Genomic DNA, 12,090 nt, shown 5'->3' with positions numbered 1-12,090 from the left:
TTTTCTCTATTGGTATTAAGAGAGAGAGAGAGAGAAGACCAGGAATCGAACCTGCAACCTTGTCATATCAGGATAATGCTCTAGCCAACTAAGCTACTTAGCCAGGGCTTCATATTTATTGAAACAACCGATACATGCTTCCCTTTTTTAAAATAAGGAATAATGGCAACCCAAATGTTCAGTGGGTGAGTGGTTAAACAAACCATAGTACATCCATGCTGTTGTTACTACTCAGGAAAGAAATGGTACAAACCATTGACACCTGTGATGACCTGCGTGGACCTCAGGGGAATTAAGCTAAGTTGAAAAAAAAAAGCCAGTTTGAAATATCACAACCGTAGTGAGTGATAGAGGGCAGATTAGTGGTTGCAGGGCTTGGGGACTGAGTCGGGGAAGAGGGTGTCATCTCTAAAGGGGCAACAGGAGGGAGCCCTCTGGAGATGGGGCAGCTCTGGGTTTTGATTGTGGACATGGTTACACAAAACTACACGTGTGACAAAGTAACATCCCAGAACCATGTGTGCACATACACAAAGGAGTGTATGTGAAACTGGCTGAGTGTGAACAAGCTCTGTGGACTGTGCCATGGTCAGCGTCCCGGATTAGATGGTGTGCTACCATCATACAAAACGTTCAAGCCCAGGGAGGCTGAGGGAGGGTGCACAGATCTCCCGACACACTCGTCTGCTTCTTCCTTTGAATCCACAATTGTTTAAAAATAAAAAGTTAAAGAAACTGTTCTGCACCATTAGGAAAAAAAAAGTCAAAATATTTTAATATTGCATCTATTTCTATAGGCTATTTGTTATTGCCATGTGACATAAAGCATATTCAATTCAACTAAAAAAGCCTTTTTTCAAAAATAATCATTCGGCATGTTTTGCCTCTAACATCAATAAAGAATTCTTTTGCCTTATTTAGGGTCTTTCTCCCTGATTCATACTTCACCTGGAGATGGCTTTCTAGATCATACAGGGCTTTCACAATTATCATTTCTCTGGAGGTTAATATTCTGAGGTTTTGCCTTGATTGATACCTCCATTTTATAGGTGAGAAAACTGAGTCTCAGATATAAAAATTACATACCTTAACTAAGAAGTAGAACATGAGTGATTTAAGACCCAGGTCTCTAACTCCAAGTTTCCCTTTTCCCCTTTTCTTCCAATGACATTTGTTTGAGTAACTATCTGGAAATCCTAACTTAACCTAAATGTATGCTGATATTTAGAATCTGAAGCCTGTACCCATTCTCTCCTCTCGAGAGGGTTATGGCCTCCCAGCCCAACAAACTCCAAGAGGCTAATTAACATTGCTTTTAATAAACTCAAGGTGGACTAAGAGAAAAAAAAAAAAGACTGTTGCTTGTTGCTCACTTGCAGATGTTTTTCTTGCAAAACCACATCAAAGCAGGGAAGCCCACCATGGACTTGGCTGGAAACCAGAGCTCACTGGCCAATCTGAGGAGTGGCAAGTTCCGTCAGGCAGAAAACATTTTCTCTTCTGGGCCCAGATTCCTCACTTAGAGTTGATGTAGGTGGGGTGCCCCCCAAGCAGCACAGCCCTCCCTGAACCCCCAGCTAGCTTAAGGAGCCCCCCATGTAAGGAGCCCCACCCTGAACAGGGCTAATTAGGACGGGAGCTGAGCCTCTGAACAAGCCCTACAGGTGGCCCTCACAGTGCCTGCTGAGCCCTACCAGGTGCAGAGCACGTGGCAAATGTGACTTTGGGAGGCAACTCCATCACATTCAGGTACTGAGGATGAAAATGTATTTTCGTCTTCCTGAGAGGCATCAACGAACATCTGCTGATTTTTTTGAAAGAGTAGTCAGAGGTGCTGTCCTGTTAGACTGTGAGTGTGTGTTCTGTAGGGCACTGCAGGAGATTCAGAAAGAATGTCATGGTCTGCAGCCTCCCACACACCCCTAACTCCCGCCATGCAGCTCTCCAGCAGACACCAGCATTCAGAACACACAGAGAAAACTGACCAGGTGGTAGCATAGTGTTTAGAGCATCGGCCTAGGATGTAGGACCCAGGTTCAAAACCCCAAGGTCACCGGCTTGAGCACAGGGTCACCAGCTTGAACATGGGATCATAGACATGAGCCCAAGGTCTCTGGCTTGAGCAAGGGGTCACTGGCTCAGCTTTAGCCCCCCAGTCAAGGTGCATATGAGAAGCACTCAGTGAACAACTAAAGTGTCACAACTACAAGTTGATGCTTCTCATCTCTCTCCCTTCCTGTCTGTCTGTACCTGTCTTTCTCTCGCTCTGAAAAAAAAAAGACACAGAGAAACATCTAAGTTCTCCCTGGGGGGTGAGGGGAGCTGGTAGTGTTTTGATTAGATCTGAAGGAAGCACAGGATTCACAGGACACAGGCATGGGAATGGGGTGGGGACTGGGGGCTGCCACACTAAAGACATTTCAGCAAAGGCATGAGGACGCAGACCTGCACGTGTTTCCGTCTCTCCCGGTGTGAATGTGTTCTTATCCTCCCCTTGCGCTGCACTCGGGTCCCTGGGGCTGAGCCCGCGGTGTCATCTTCATAGCAGTCTAGCACTGGACCTGCCACATACTAGGCACCAATACAGCCAGAGTGAGTGAAGAAATGAATGGGTTCATCTCTGAGTAATAAAGATTAATCAGTGACTTCTGAGCTGTGGAGGTGACGAAATTTTATGTATGTTTTAGGAAGATCACTTTGATTGCCCTGTGTGAGCCCTGACAGAAGGATGAGAGCTGGGATATTCAGGCTGGACATTCCAAAACTGAGAGGTTAAGGGGAGTCATTTTAATCCCTCTCACTCCTCAATCTGACCCCTGGTTTTATAAATAAAAAGCCCAGTTAAGGCTCGGTGCATGCAGGAACTGAAAGATCTTGATCTCTTAGGAGATCTGAGTTTTAGCTAATTGTGACAGTTTCCTTCCATTCACTGTGCCTAACAGTAACCTTGGACTTGATAAACATATGTTGATTCATTGACTAAAAAGACCCGAGAAATTCCATAACCATGGAGGCATGGATACTTTTCAATGCATTGTGTTGAGCTGCAAGAATTCCCCAACTCTTGTTGAGAAGGAAAGCCCACGTCCTGCTAAGAAAGCAGTAACCCAGCCTTCTTTACCGTCAAAACACTGACACAGCACCAAAGTTAGCTAACCAGAAGCCCCTACCTCCTTTGGCTTGAATGAGGTGTGGATGACACCACCCAGACCTCAGTCATGACGTTACTGCCAGGTACATATCACCCAGGAGGACAGCAGACCAGTGCAGACACCAGGATGGACCCCAGAGTATTCAGCAGATCCAAGGACTCGCCCTGCCGCGACAAGGCCATTGTAAGCCACTGTGGTACCCTGTGCCTGCACCGAACAGATGCCCTCTTAAAGGAGGAAGAGAGTGTAGTTCTCGGCCTATCCTGTTCAGGGGCAGGGCCTCTGACTGACAAATGGAAATTCTTTGAGTCAGCACTTCAGATTCCAGATAATGCTTCTCTGTCAAAGTCTGAGGGGTACTTGAAAAATATTTTCCCCATTAGTTGTTCCTGAACGTTCGGAAGGTATAGCACTTTGAGGTTGTTTCATACTCAATGGGAGGTTAAAATCATAATGTAGAGGCTAAATACGCAGACCCCAGAATGAGACAAACTATCATTTGGCCCTAAAATCCACCTGTGTGACCTTGGCAGCTGGCATGTGGTGAGTTTGCTTAATTGTGGTTGTCATGGTTATTACTTTGGGGAGACTCTGAGGAGTCAGATGGGAGAGAAGACGCGGAGCAGGCTGGCTCTGTGACTCTATCTGGGGGTCTGTCTTAGCCGAGGCGGAGAGTAGGAGGGGAACTGAATTTGTTCAGTGTGGCACTGAGGACAGTGGAAGATCCAGAGTGCAAGTTAGAAGGTGACATGGTTGGCTTCAATATAAGATTTTCTAATAATAATCTGAAGATGTGCCAGGCTTACTCAGTAGATAGGAAATCTCTTAGCATGGGGGCGGGGGTTGTTTAAGCCAAAGTTGGAGAAACACTTGGTGAGCTATTGAAGATAGGATTTAATAGGCATTAGAGTGACCAAAAGTTTAAATAATAAAGCTTCCTTTTCAAAGGAAATGCTCTGTGAACACCCATCAATGCTGTGATTACCCAAAAGGCATTATCAGAATACCAGTAAAGTAGAAAGACGGAGAGGAGAAAGTTCCATTTAAATAAACACAGCTACTACTGTTCTATCAGCAAAACTAAAAATGAGCTCCTTAAGTGTCAGTAATTACAAACAAGGTGTATGTAAGGATGGAGTCATCACAATATTCTCAGTATTTGGGGCCTGCATTTGGTCCTGAGCCCATTATAGCAAACAAATCAAAGCAGGACTGCTTTAGAGGCTGCAGGGCAAGAGCCAGGAGCCCCCTGCCCCTGCACCCACCCTACAGGCCTCTGCAGGACTATGGACCTGAGGATGACCATCAGCAGCCAGGCTGCAAACCCGAGTGCCCCTGGTCCTGGGAGAGGGGAGATACTCTCAATCCTTACACACTGGCTCAAGTCAAGCCCTATTTAGAGTTTCATCTATGATATTATTTAATCTTAAATTCTTAATTATTTTAACTTTTTAATGTTTTTTCCATGTTTATTATCTTAGTTTACTCTCTCAACATTCCCCAAGGTAAGTTGAAGAACGTCTCTTTTATTCCAGGAAACAGGTCTAGATGACACAACATTTTTTATTTAAGTGGAGGATTTTTACTATATAAAAATAGATATAAGAATGTGATAACTCCTCAAGTATCCATTATCCAACCCCGGTAACCATCAGTCTATGGCCAGTTCTCCCTTATCTACACCTTGTTCATGTCTTTTTCTGATTTTATCTGAAAGAAACGCCTGCTGTCATATTTTTTCATCCATAGTATTTCAGCATTTTTTTTTTTTGTATTTTTCTGAAGCTGGAAACCGGGAGGCAGTCAGACAGACTCCCGCATGCGCCCCACTGGGATCCACCCGGCATGCCCACCAGGGGGCGATGCTCTGCCCATCTGGGGGGTCACTCTGTCGCGACCAGAGCCACTGTAGCGCCTGAGGCAGAGGCCAAGGAGCCATCCCCAGCGCCCGGGCCATCTTTTGCTCCAATGGAGCCTCAGCTGTGGGAGGGGAAGAGAGAGACAGAGAGGAAGGAGAGGGGGAGGGGTGGAGAAGCAGATGGGCGCCTCTCCCGTGTGCCCTGGCCGGGAATCGAACCCGGGACTTCCGCACGCCAGGCCGACGTTCTACCACTAAGCCAACCGGCCAGAGCCCAGCATATATTTTTAAAAGGTTAGGATTCTTTTCTCCCTCTCTTTATAAAATACAACCACAGGCCCTGGCTGGTTTGCTCAGTGGATAGAGCACCAGCCTGGCGTGTGGACGTCCTGGGTTCAATTCCCAGTCAGGGCACACAGGAGAGGTGACTATCTGCTTCTCTCCTCTCCCGTCTCTCTCCCTCTTCCCCTCCCGCAGCCAGTAGCTCAGTTGGTTTGAGCATCAGCCCCAGGTGCTGAGAATACCTCAGCTGATCCAAGCATGTCAGTCTCAGATACTAAAAATAGCTCATTTGATTGGAGCATAGGCCTCAGACGGGGGTTGCTGGGTGGATCCTGGTCTGGGTGCATGAAGGAAGGCTGTCTCTCTATCTCCACTCCTCTCACTAAAAATGCACACAGACAGAAGACATATCCACAATACCATGATCATATCCAAAGAATTAAATATAATTATTTAATATAATCAAATATTTATTTGGCATTCACATTTCTAATTGTTTATTCAGAATTTTTTCCATTAAAAATTACAATCCAAGAAAGGACCACATTTTGTTAGGTTTTAGAATAATCTTTTCATCTATACACTCTCTCGTAGCACAACTTCTTTGCTGAAGAATTCAGGCATTTGTAGTATGAAGTTGATCACAGTTTGGATTTTGCCAATTGCATCCCTCTGGTGGCACTTACAGTTTTCTTCCCTCTCTCTCTCTCTCTCTCTCCTCTGTGTTTCCTGTAAATTAGTATTTGGACCAAGAGGCTTGAACAGATTTAGGTCATGCAGCTATTTATGGAAAGTAAAAAACAGCCTTGGTGTGATTGAGTCCATGTGTCCTGTTGGACCCATGCATGACCTCCATGTCTGCCACCAAGGTTACTCTGTTCACAAGCCATTGCGCAGACACTGGGGTGGCTGAGGACAGAAGTTAGCTGAACTGGTGGCTGAATGACCCTAATCCCTCGGTGGCCTATGCCTTTCTTCTGCAGTAAACACTCTCTGATGGGCATTCACGGGTGGACACAAAGATCTTCAGCGTGGTGCTCACTCCCACAGGTCTACCCACAGGCCTCTTCTCCAAACTTCTTTGTCTTTGATCTTTCAATTTTGTCCCTTCAGGCCCCTCACACATCGGCCAAGTCAATTGCCCACAATTCTGCCTTTTTTCTTTCCTTAGGCAACTGCTCTGTCTACACAGAGGATGACCAGGTGTTTGTTGGTAGATCTCCTCACTGCTGCTTTTGAGCGCCACTGCTAAGACAGGCTGTGACATATCAGCAGTCCACTTTGGGCTTGCACTCGCCACTGAGCAGACTCACCTATGGTTCCTCTCCTGCTTTGTCAGCTGGTCACGGGGGCACTCTCCTCCCTACGTAAGAGGGAGCTGAGGGAGATGCGTTAGAGCCATCATGGTAAGTATCATTTGTGTAGCTCCCTCATCCCCACTGGACCTGCCTAAGCCCAATTTCCAATGCATCACTTACTTTCATTTTATTATAGGTTTCTGTACTCCACTCCCCAGCCTTAGGACTTGGTGACTCTAACAGCATTTAGCTCATGGCCTCATGGCCATCTGACTTTTCATAGTCAGAGGGTGAGTTTCTGTGAGAGCACAATAACATAGCAGGAGCTGTTTTTGCAATAACAGTAAGTAATTACTGTTAATTAATCTGCTTCTAATGCCTTTATCTTGTTTCAGAACACCCTAAGGATTGTGCTCTTTCTGTCTCATTGGGGTGTGCAGAAGACTTACCTGACATTTCTCCCTGCCCCAGACTAGTCTGATGGCGTGTGAGCTCCCGCGGTGTACGAGCCAAGAAGCAGGGCTGCTTGTACTATAGTCTGGACCTGCTGAAGAGCCTGCTTTTGCTCTGGGCCTCACTCAAGACTAGCATCGCCCAGTGAATGGATCATAGTGGGACTGCTTATGTGTGGGATATGTAGCTTCCAAAACTCAACGCATCCTACCAAGTGTTGCTTCTTTCTCAGTAGTAGGAACTTAAGGGAGTAATAGTTGTCTTTTACTTCAGAGGGGGGTAGCCTGGCAATGCCTCCAAAACTGAAAAACTATATCAAGATGAATCCCTGAGTATGGTTTTTCTCTAGAATGTGGGTCTAGAGCACATGCCTTTTAGCAAGGCATCTGGTGTATTTGCTACTTTGTTGACTATCAAATCAATTAGCATGATTTTGCCAATTTATCATGGAGTCAAAGACACAGATGGTGCACCATGGGATGTAATAAATGTTTCACACACACAAAAAAAGTTTGAAGCTCTATTAGCCATATTTTTGCCCTAAAAAAATATTTAAAGTATCTATTTAAGAAAAATACTGGTGCCATTTTATAGATGCCATTGTTAATGTGGTAATCTGCCTTTTAAAAAATTAAGTGCCTTATCGAAGGACACCAGCAATTACCTAATCATATAGACCTGGCAGCTAAAATAGCCTTCCTTGATGTGCATGTGGTATTTAACAATTGACCCTTGTGTTGTGTGATTCTTTATTGATCACTATCAGCTTCTATTGTATGTTCAGACATATAAGGTCCAAATATAGTCGCAATGCAATTCAATGTTTCTTGTATCCTAAACATATCTACTACCCCACATCAAGCTAAATGGATTGAGAAGAAGGAAGTTTCAAATTAAAAGCAGGCTCATGTGCTCCCAAGGAGGGTTTGAATCATACAACCACGAAATTAGGCAGCTTCCAAACAAAGAGAGACCCTGTATTTTCTAAGGAGTTGGAGGAAGGACTGTTCAAAATAAAATAATTAATGATAATTATTGCTAATTATCGATAAAACACTGCAAACACTACAAATGTTGATCTTTTCTCCTTTGCTACATTGTACTGGTGACAGAAATAGAATATAAAAATAGATTTGATGTTGAAACTTGATAGCAAAGATCCAACCAAGCACCTTTCTCCTAATGTTAAGCAAAATGATAGTTTTTAAATAATGCGAAAATAATTGTTTCAATTAAAAAATTTGAGCCATATTTTGATATTTGTAAAATATTTTACAAAATATTTTGTAAAAATATCAAAATACATAGTTAAAATCTTGATCTAAAGGTGGTTTAAGTTTTAGAATCTGCCAATTCTATTTTAAATTAAAAATACAAAACTTCTTTTGGTAATTTTTTGCTACAATTAGTTAGTATGTTCTGCTGTCTGATGTGATCCAAGCACCTTAATGACTTTTAATTATCTTGGTGTCCCTTTAATCCATTATACTTTTTAAACTTTATTTAGATAATGATTTTAGATAACACTGATCCATAAGAGTACATAGGTTCCAGGTAAACATCTCTGTAGTATTTATTTGAACTGTAGATTATATTATAAGCCCATCACCCAAAGTCAAATCATTTTCTGATCCCTGCATGCTTGTCCCTCTTTACTCCGCTCCCCCTCCTACCCTCTTCCTCTGGGAACCACTTCACTTTTATCTGTGTCCATGAGTCTCAGTTTTATATCCCACTTCAAATACTTCATGATGACAGAATTGAGAAGCAGAGTCACAAGAGATGGCAGGTATGGGTGTGGGACGCCTGGGTTTGAACCCTTTTTTTTTTTTTTTTTTTACCATTTTCTCTCTGTGAGTCTGAGGCCGTTCCCCATCTTCTCATAATGTTTATTTTCTAGCTCTAGTACAAGGCAGAACCCAGGTTTCTTGGGAGAAAAGGCGGTCATACTAAATTAACAGTAGCCATGAGTATTTGACAGACATCTGAGTCCTCAAGAGGGAAGCTTCTGTCAGGGAGTGGTGACGGAGGTGCCTCCGCTCCCCCAGGAAGTTTTGCTCTGGATTTCATCTCGGTTTCTCCTCAGAGTGCTTCCTTTCTCTTGTTCCCCCCTCAAAGTGCCATATTGTCCCATAACTCTGGTCCCATCTCCGAGAGCCACAGGACAGCCCCGCTACCTTTGCCTTCCTGGAGGCACCTCCCAACAGCCTGGCCAGTGGTCATGTTTCTCCAGAAGCAGCTGCCTGGCCCTGGTTTTAGATTTTTGCCTTAGTGATTGCCTGCAACCCCCTCCATCTGTCTCTCTGTCTGTCTGTCCATCTGCCTCTCTCTCGGGGACTAAAGGGAATTCCCCACCATCCTTGGGAGTTCAGACAACACTGAGCCCCGACCCTGGGTGAAGATTTTCTGAGCTGTGAGATCACCTCGCACCAAGCCCTGCCTCCATAGGCTGGCTGCATCCATGGCTGGTGGACGGGAGTCAACAACTGCCCACTCCTGGGCCTTCCCTTGCTGTCCACAAGTCCTCACAAAGGCCACCCTAGAGTTGCTCTTTGCTGTCCCCTCTTGGCTAGCTCCCTCCCCCACCAGGATTTCCTACTCTGCACCCCTCCTATGAGGCTGCTCTGACAGTGTCATTTTTGGAAAGGTTCTTGGGCAGAATCTTCCTTTCTGATCTTGGCTCCAGTCTTGCTTGTTCTGTTTTCTTTGTGGGGAGGGAAAGAGACAAGCCCCCCACCCTAAAGAGAAGAGAAGGGGTAAGGGGAGGGCGGGAGCACGGAATGGCCTGTGGTCCTCACAGCCAGTCCAGGTGTGCTCACCTGAGAGAAGAAGAGACATCCCTACCTTTAGGCAGTGACACTGCAGGTCACCCTCATTTTCTGGTTTTGCTTTCCTTTATTTTCAGGATTTTTTTTTCTGTAATGAGCACATTCATGGGGGTGGGGGAGGCCAGTGAGGCTACCTTGCAGCAGGAGGAGGAAGTGAAGACTCAGGGCAGGTGGGCCTGGTGTTCACCAAGGGTGCTTGCAGTCCAGGGTGGCCTTGGGCAGCGGAAGTGAGACCCCACAGCTTAGAGGCAGCGCAAAGCCAGGATTTCTGGCCAAGCAGATTCCCTTATTCTTTGCTTCCAGCCCCAAATCCCACGCTTACTCACTTCACAGCACCTACTTTTAACCTGCCAAATGCCACTAAATCCACAAATTAAACCTCTGATTACAGATTTCCTTTTGATGTAAAAAAATGTGGGGATTTTTAAAATGTAATTATTCATACACTAAGATTTTAATTGTGCTGCTTTCTCCCTCTCTTACCATTTTTTTTTTTTCAGGGCAAGGTGATTCCCCATGCGGGCCTGCCCAGGCAATGCCTGGCCTGGCATGGAGGAGCCCACAGAGCTGTCTGCTGCGGTCCTTGTGCTCCTCCAGGGTGGGGGTGGGCGAGGATGCAAGGGGTGGGGAGGTAGAGGTATAGGTGAAGGGGGCGCCACCGGCAGGCCCCAACTCCACCCCTCAGCCTCCCCAACTCAGCAGCAAAATAGCAACTTCAAATGGCAGGCCACAGTGTGGTTCCCACGTGTGGTCCAAAGTCATGGCCTCTGCTCAAGTTCCAAGTCCAGGGCATGGGCCTGGGACGCTCCCTGGGCGGAAACCCAGGAGCCTGCAGGGGAGTGGCCCTGCTGCCAGTCTCCAGGCTGCTCCTGCAGCTCTACTTCAACCACTCTGACCTTTTCTTTAAATTGTTGCACAATGTACATAACATAAAATTTACAGTGTTAACCATTTTGAGGTGGACAGACTTAGCAGCATTAAGTATGGTCACAGTGTTGTACAACCTTGTTGCTAACCATTTCCAGAACTTTCTATCAGCCCAAACAGAAACTCTGGACCCATTAGATGCTAACTCCCCATTCTCCTTGCCCTTGGACTGTCTCTTCTCTATGAATTTGCCTAAACCATGTGCCTCAGTAAAGTAGATTCTACTGTACAGACAATCCAACTAAAATGTATTTAAATGTAACTAACCTTGTTATGTCCCCTGAATAGAAGTGTAGAGGTGGGAAGCTCCAAGCTGCTGAGTTCAGAGGTTCACAGCAACACAGAAGGCCCCAGCCTGGCCCCTCTTTGCTCTGCTGTCCCCATGGGAACAAGATGGTTGTGCATCCATGTTCATAGCAGCATTATTCACAGTAGCCAAAAGGAGGAAGTCAGCCAAGTGTCCACAGACAGATGAGTGGATAAACAAGATGTGGTTTAGCCAAACAATGTAATATTAACAGGCTTACAAATGAAGGAAAGTTTGATGCACACTACTCCATGGCTGAGCCTTGAAGTCACGGTGCTCAGCAAAAGAGCAGTCACAAAAGGGCAAATGCCAACTTTTCTCTCTGAGCTTGTTCGTTCATCTGCAAAAAGCAACAATTGGGGTGGGGTGGCCTGACCAGGCAGTGGTGCAGTGGGTAGAACATTGGTCTGGGATACAGAGGACCTAGGTTCAAAATCCCGAGGTCGCTGGCTTGAGTGCAGGCTCAGCAGCTTGAGCACGGGGTAACTGGCCTGAAAGTGGGATCATAGACATGACCCCATGGTTGCTGGCTTGAACCTAAAAGTTGCTAGCTTGAAGCCCAAGGTCGCTTGTTTGAACCCAAGGCCACTGGTTTGAGCAAAGTGTCACTGGCTCAGCTGGAACTCCCTGATCAAGGCACATATGAGAAAGCAATCAATGAACAACTAAGGTGCTGCAACAAAGAACTGATGTTTCTCATCTCCCTTCCTGTCTGTCCTTGTCTGTCCCTGTCTGTCCCTCTCTCTGTTTCTCTCTCTGTCTCTCTTGCTTAAGAAAAAAATAGGGTTAGGGGAGATGTTAGTCAACTGAGGCTCCAGACTTGCATTCTTAGTGTCTAAACTTTTCTTTTTCTTTCTTTCTTTCTTTTTTTTTTTTTTTTTTTTTTTTTTTTTTTGTGTCAGAGACAGAGAGAGTCAGAGAGAGGGACAGATAGAAACAGACAGACAGGAAGAGAGAGAGATGAGAAACATCAATTCTTTGTTGT

Source organism: Saccopteryx leptura, chromosome 3, assembly GCF_036850995.1.
Source record: "Saccopteryx leptura isolate mSacLep1 chromosome 3, mSacLep1_pri_phased_curated, whole genome shotgun sequence".
Taxonomy (NCBI): domain Eukaryota; kingdom Metazoa; phylum Chordata; class Mammalia; order Chiroptera; family Emballonuridae; genus Saccopteryx; species Saccopteryx leptura.
This window is presented reverse-complemented; position numbering follows the sequence as displayed.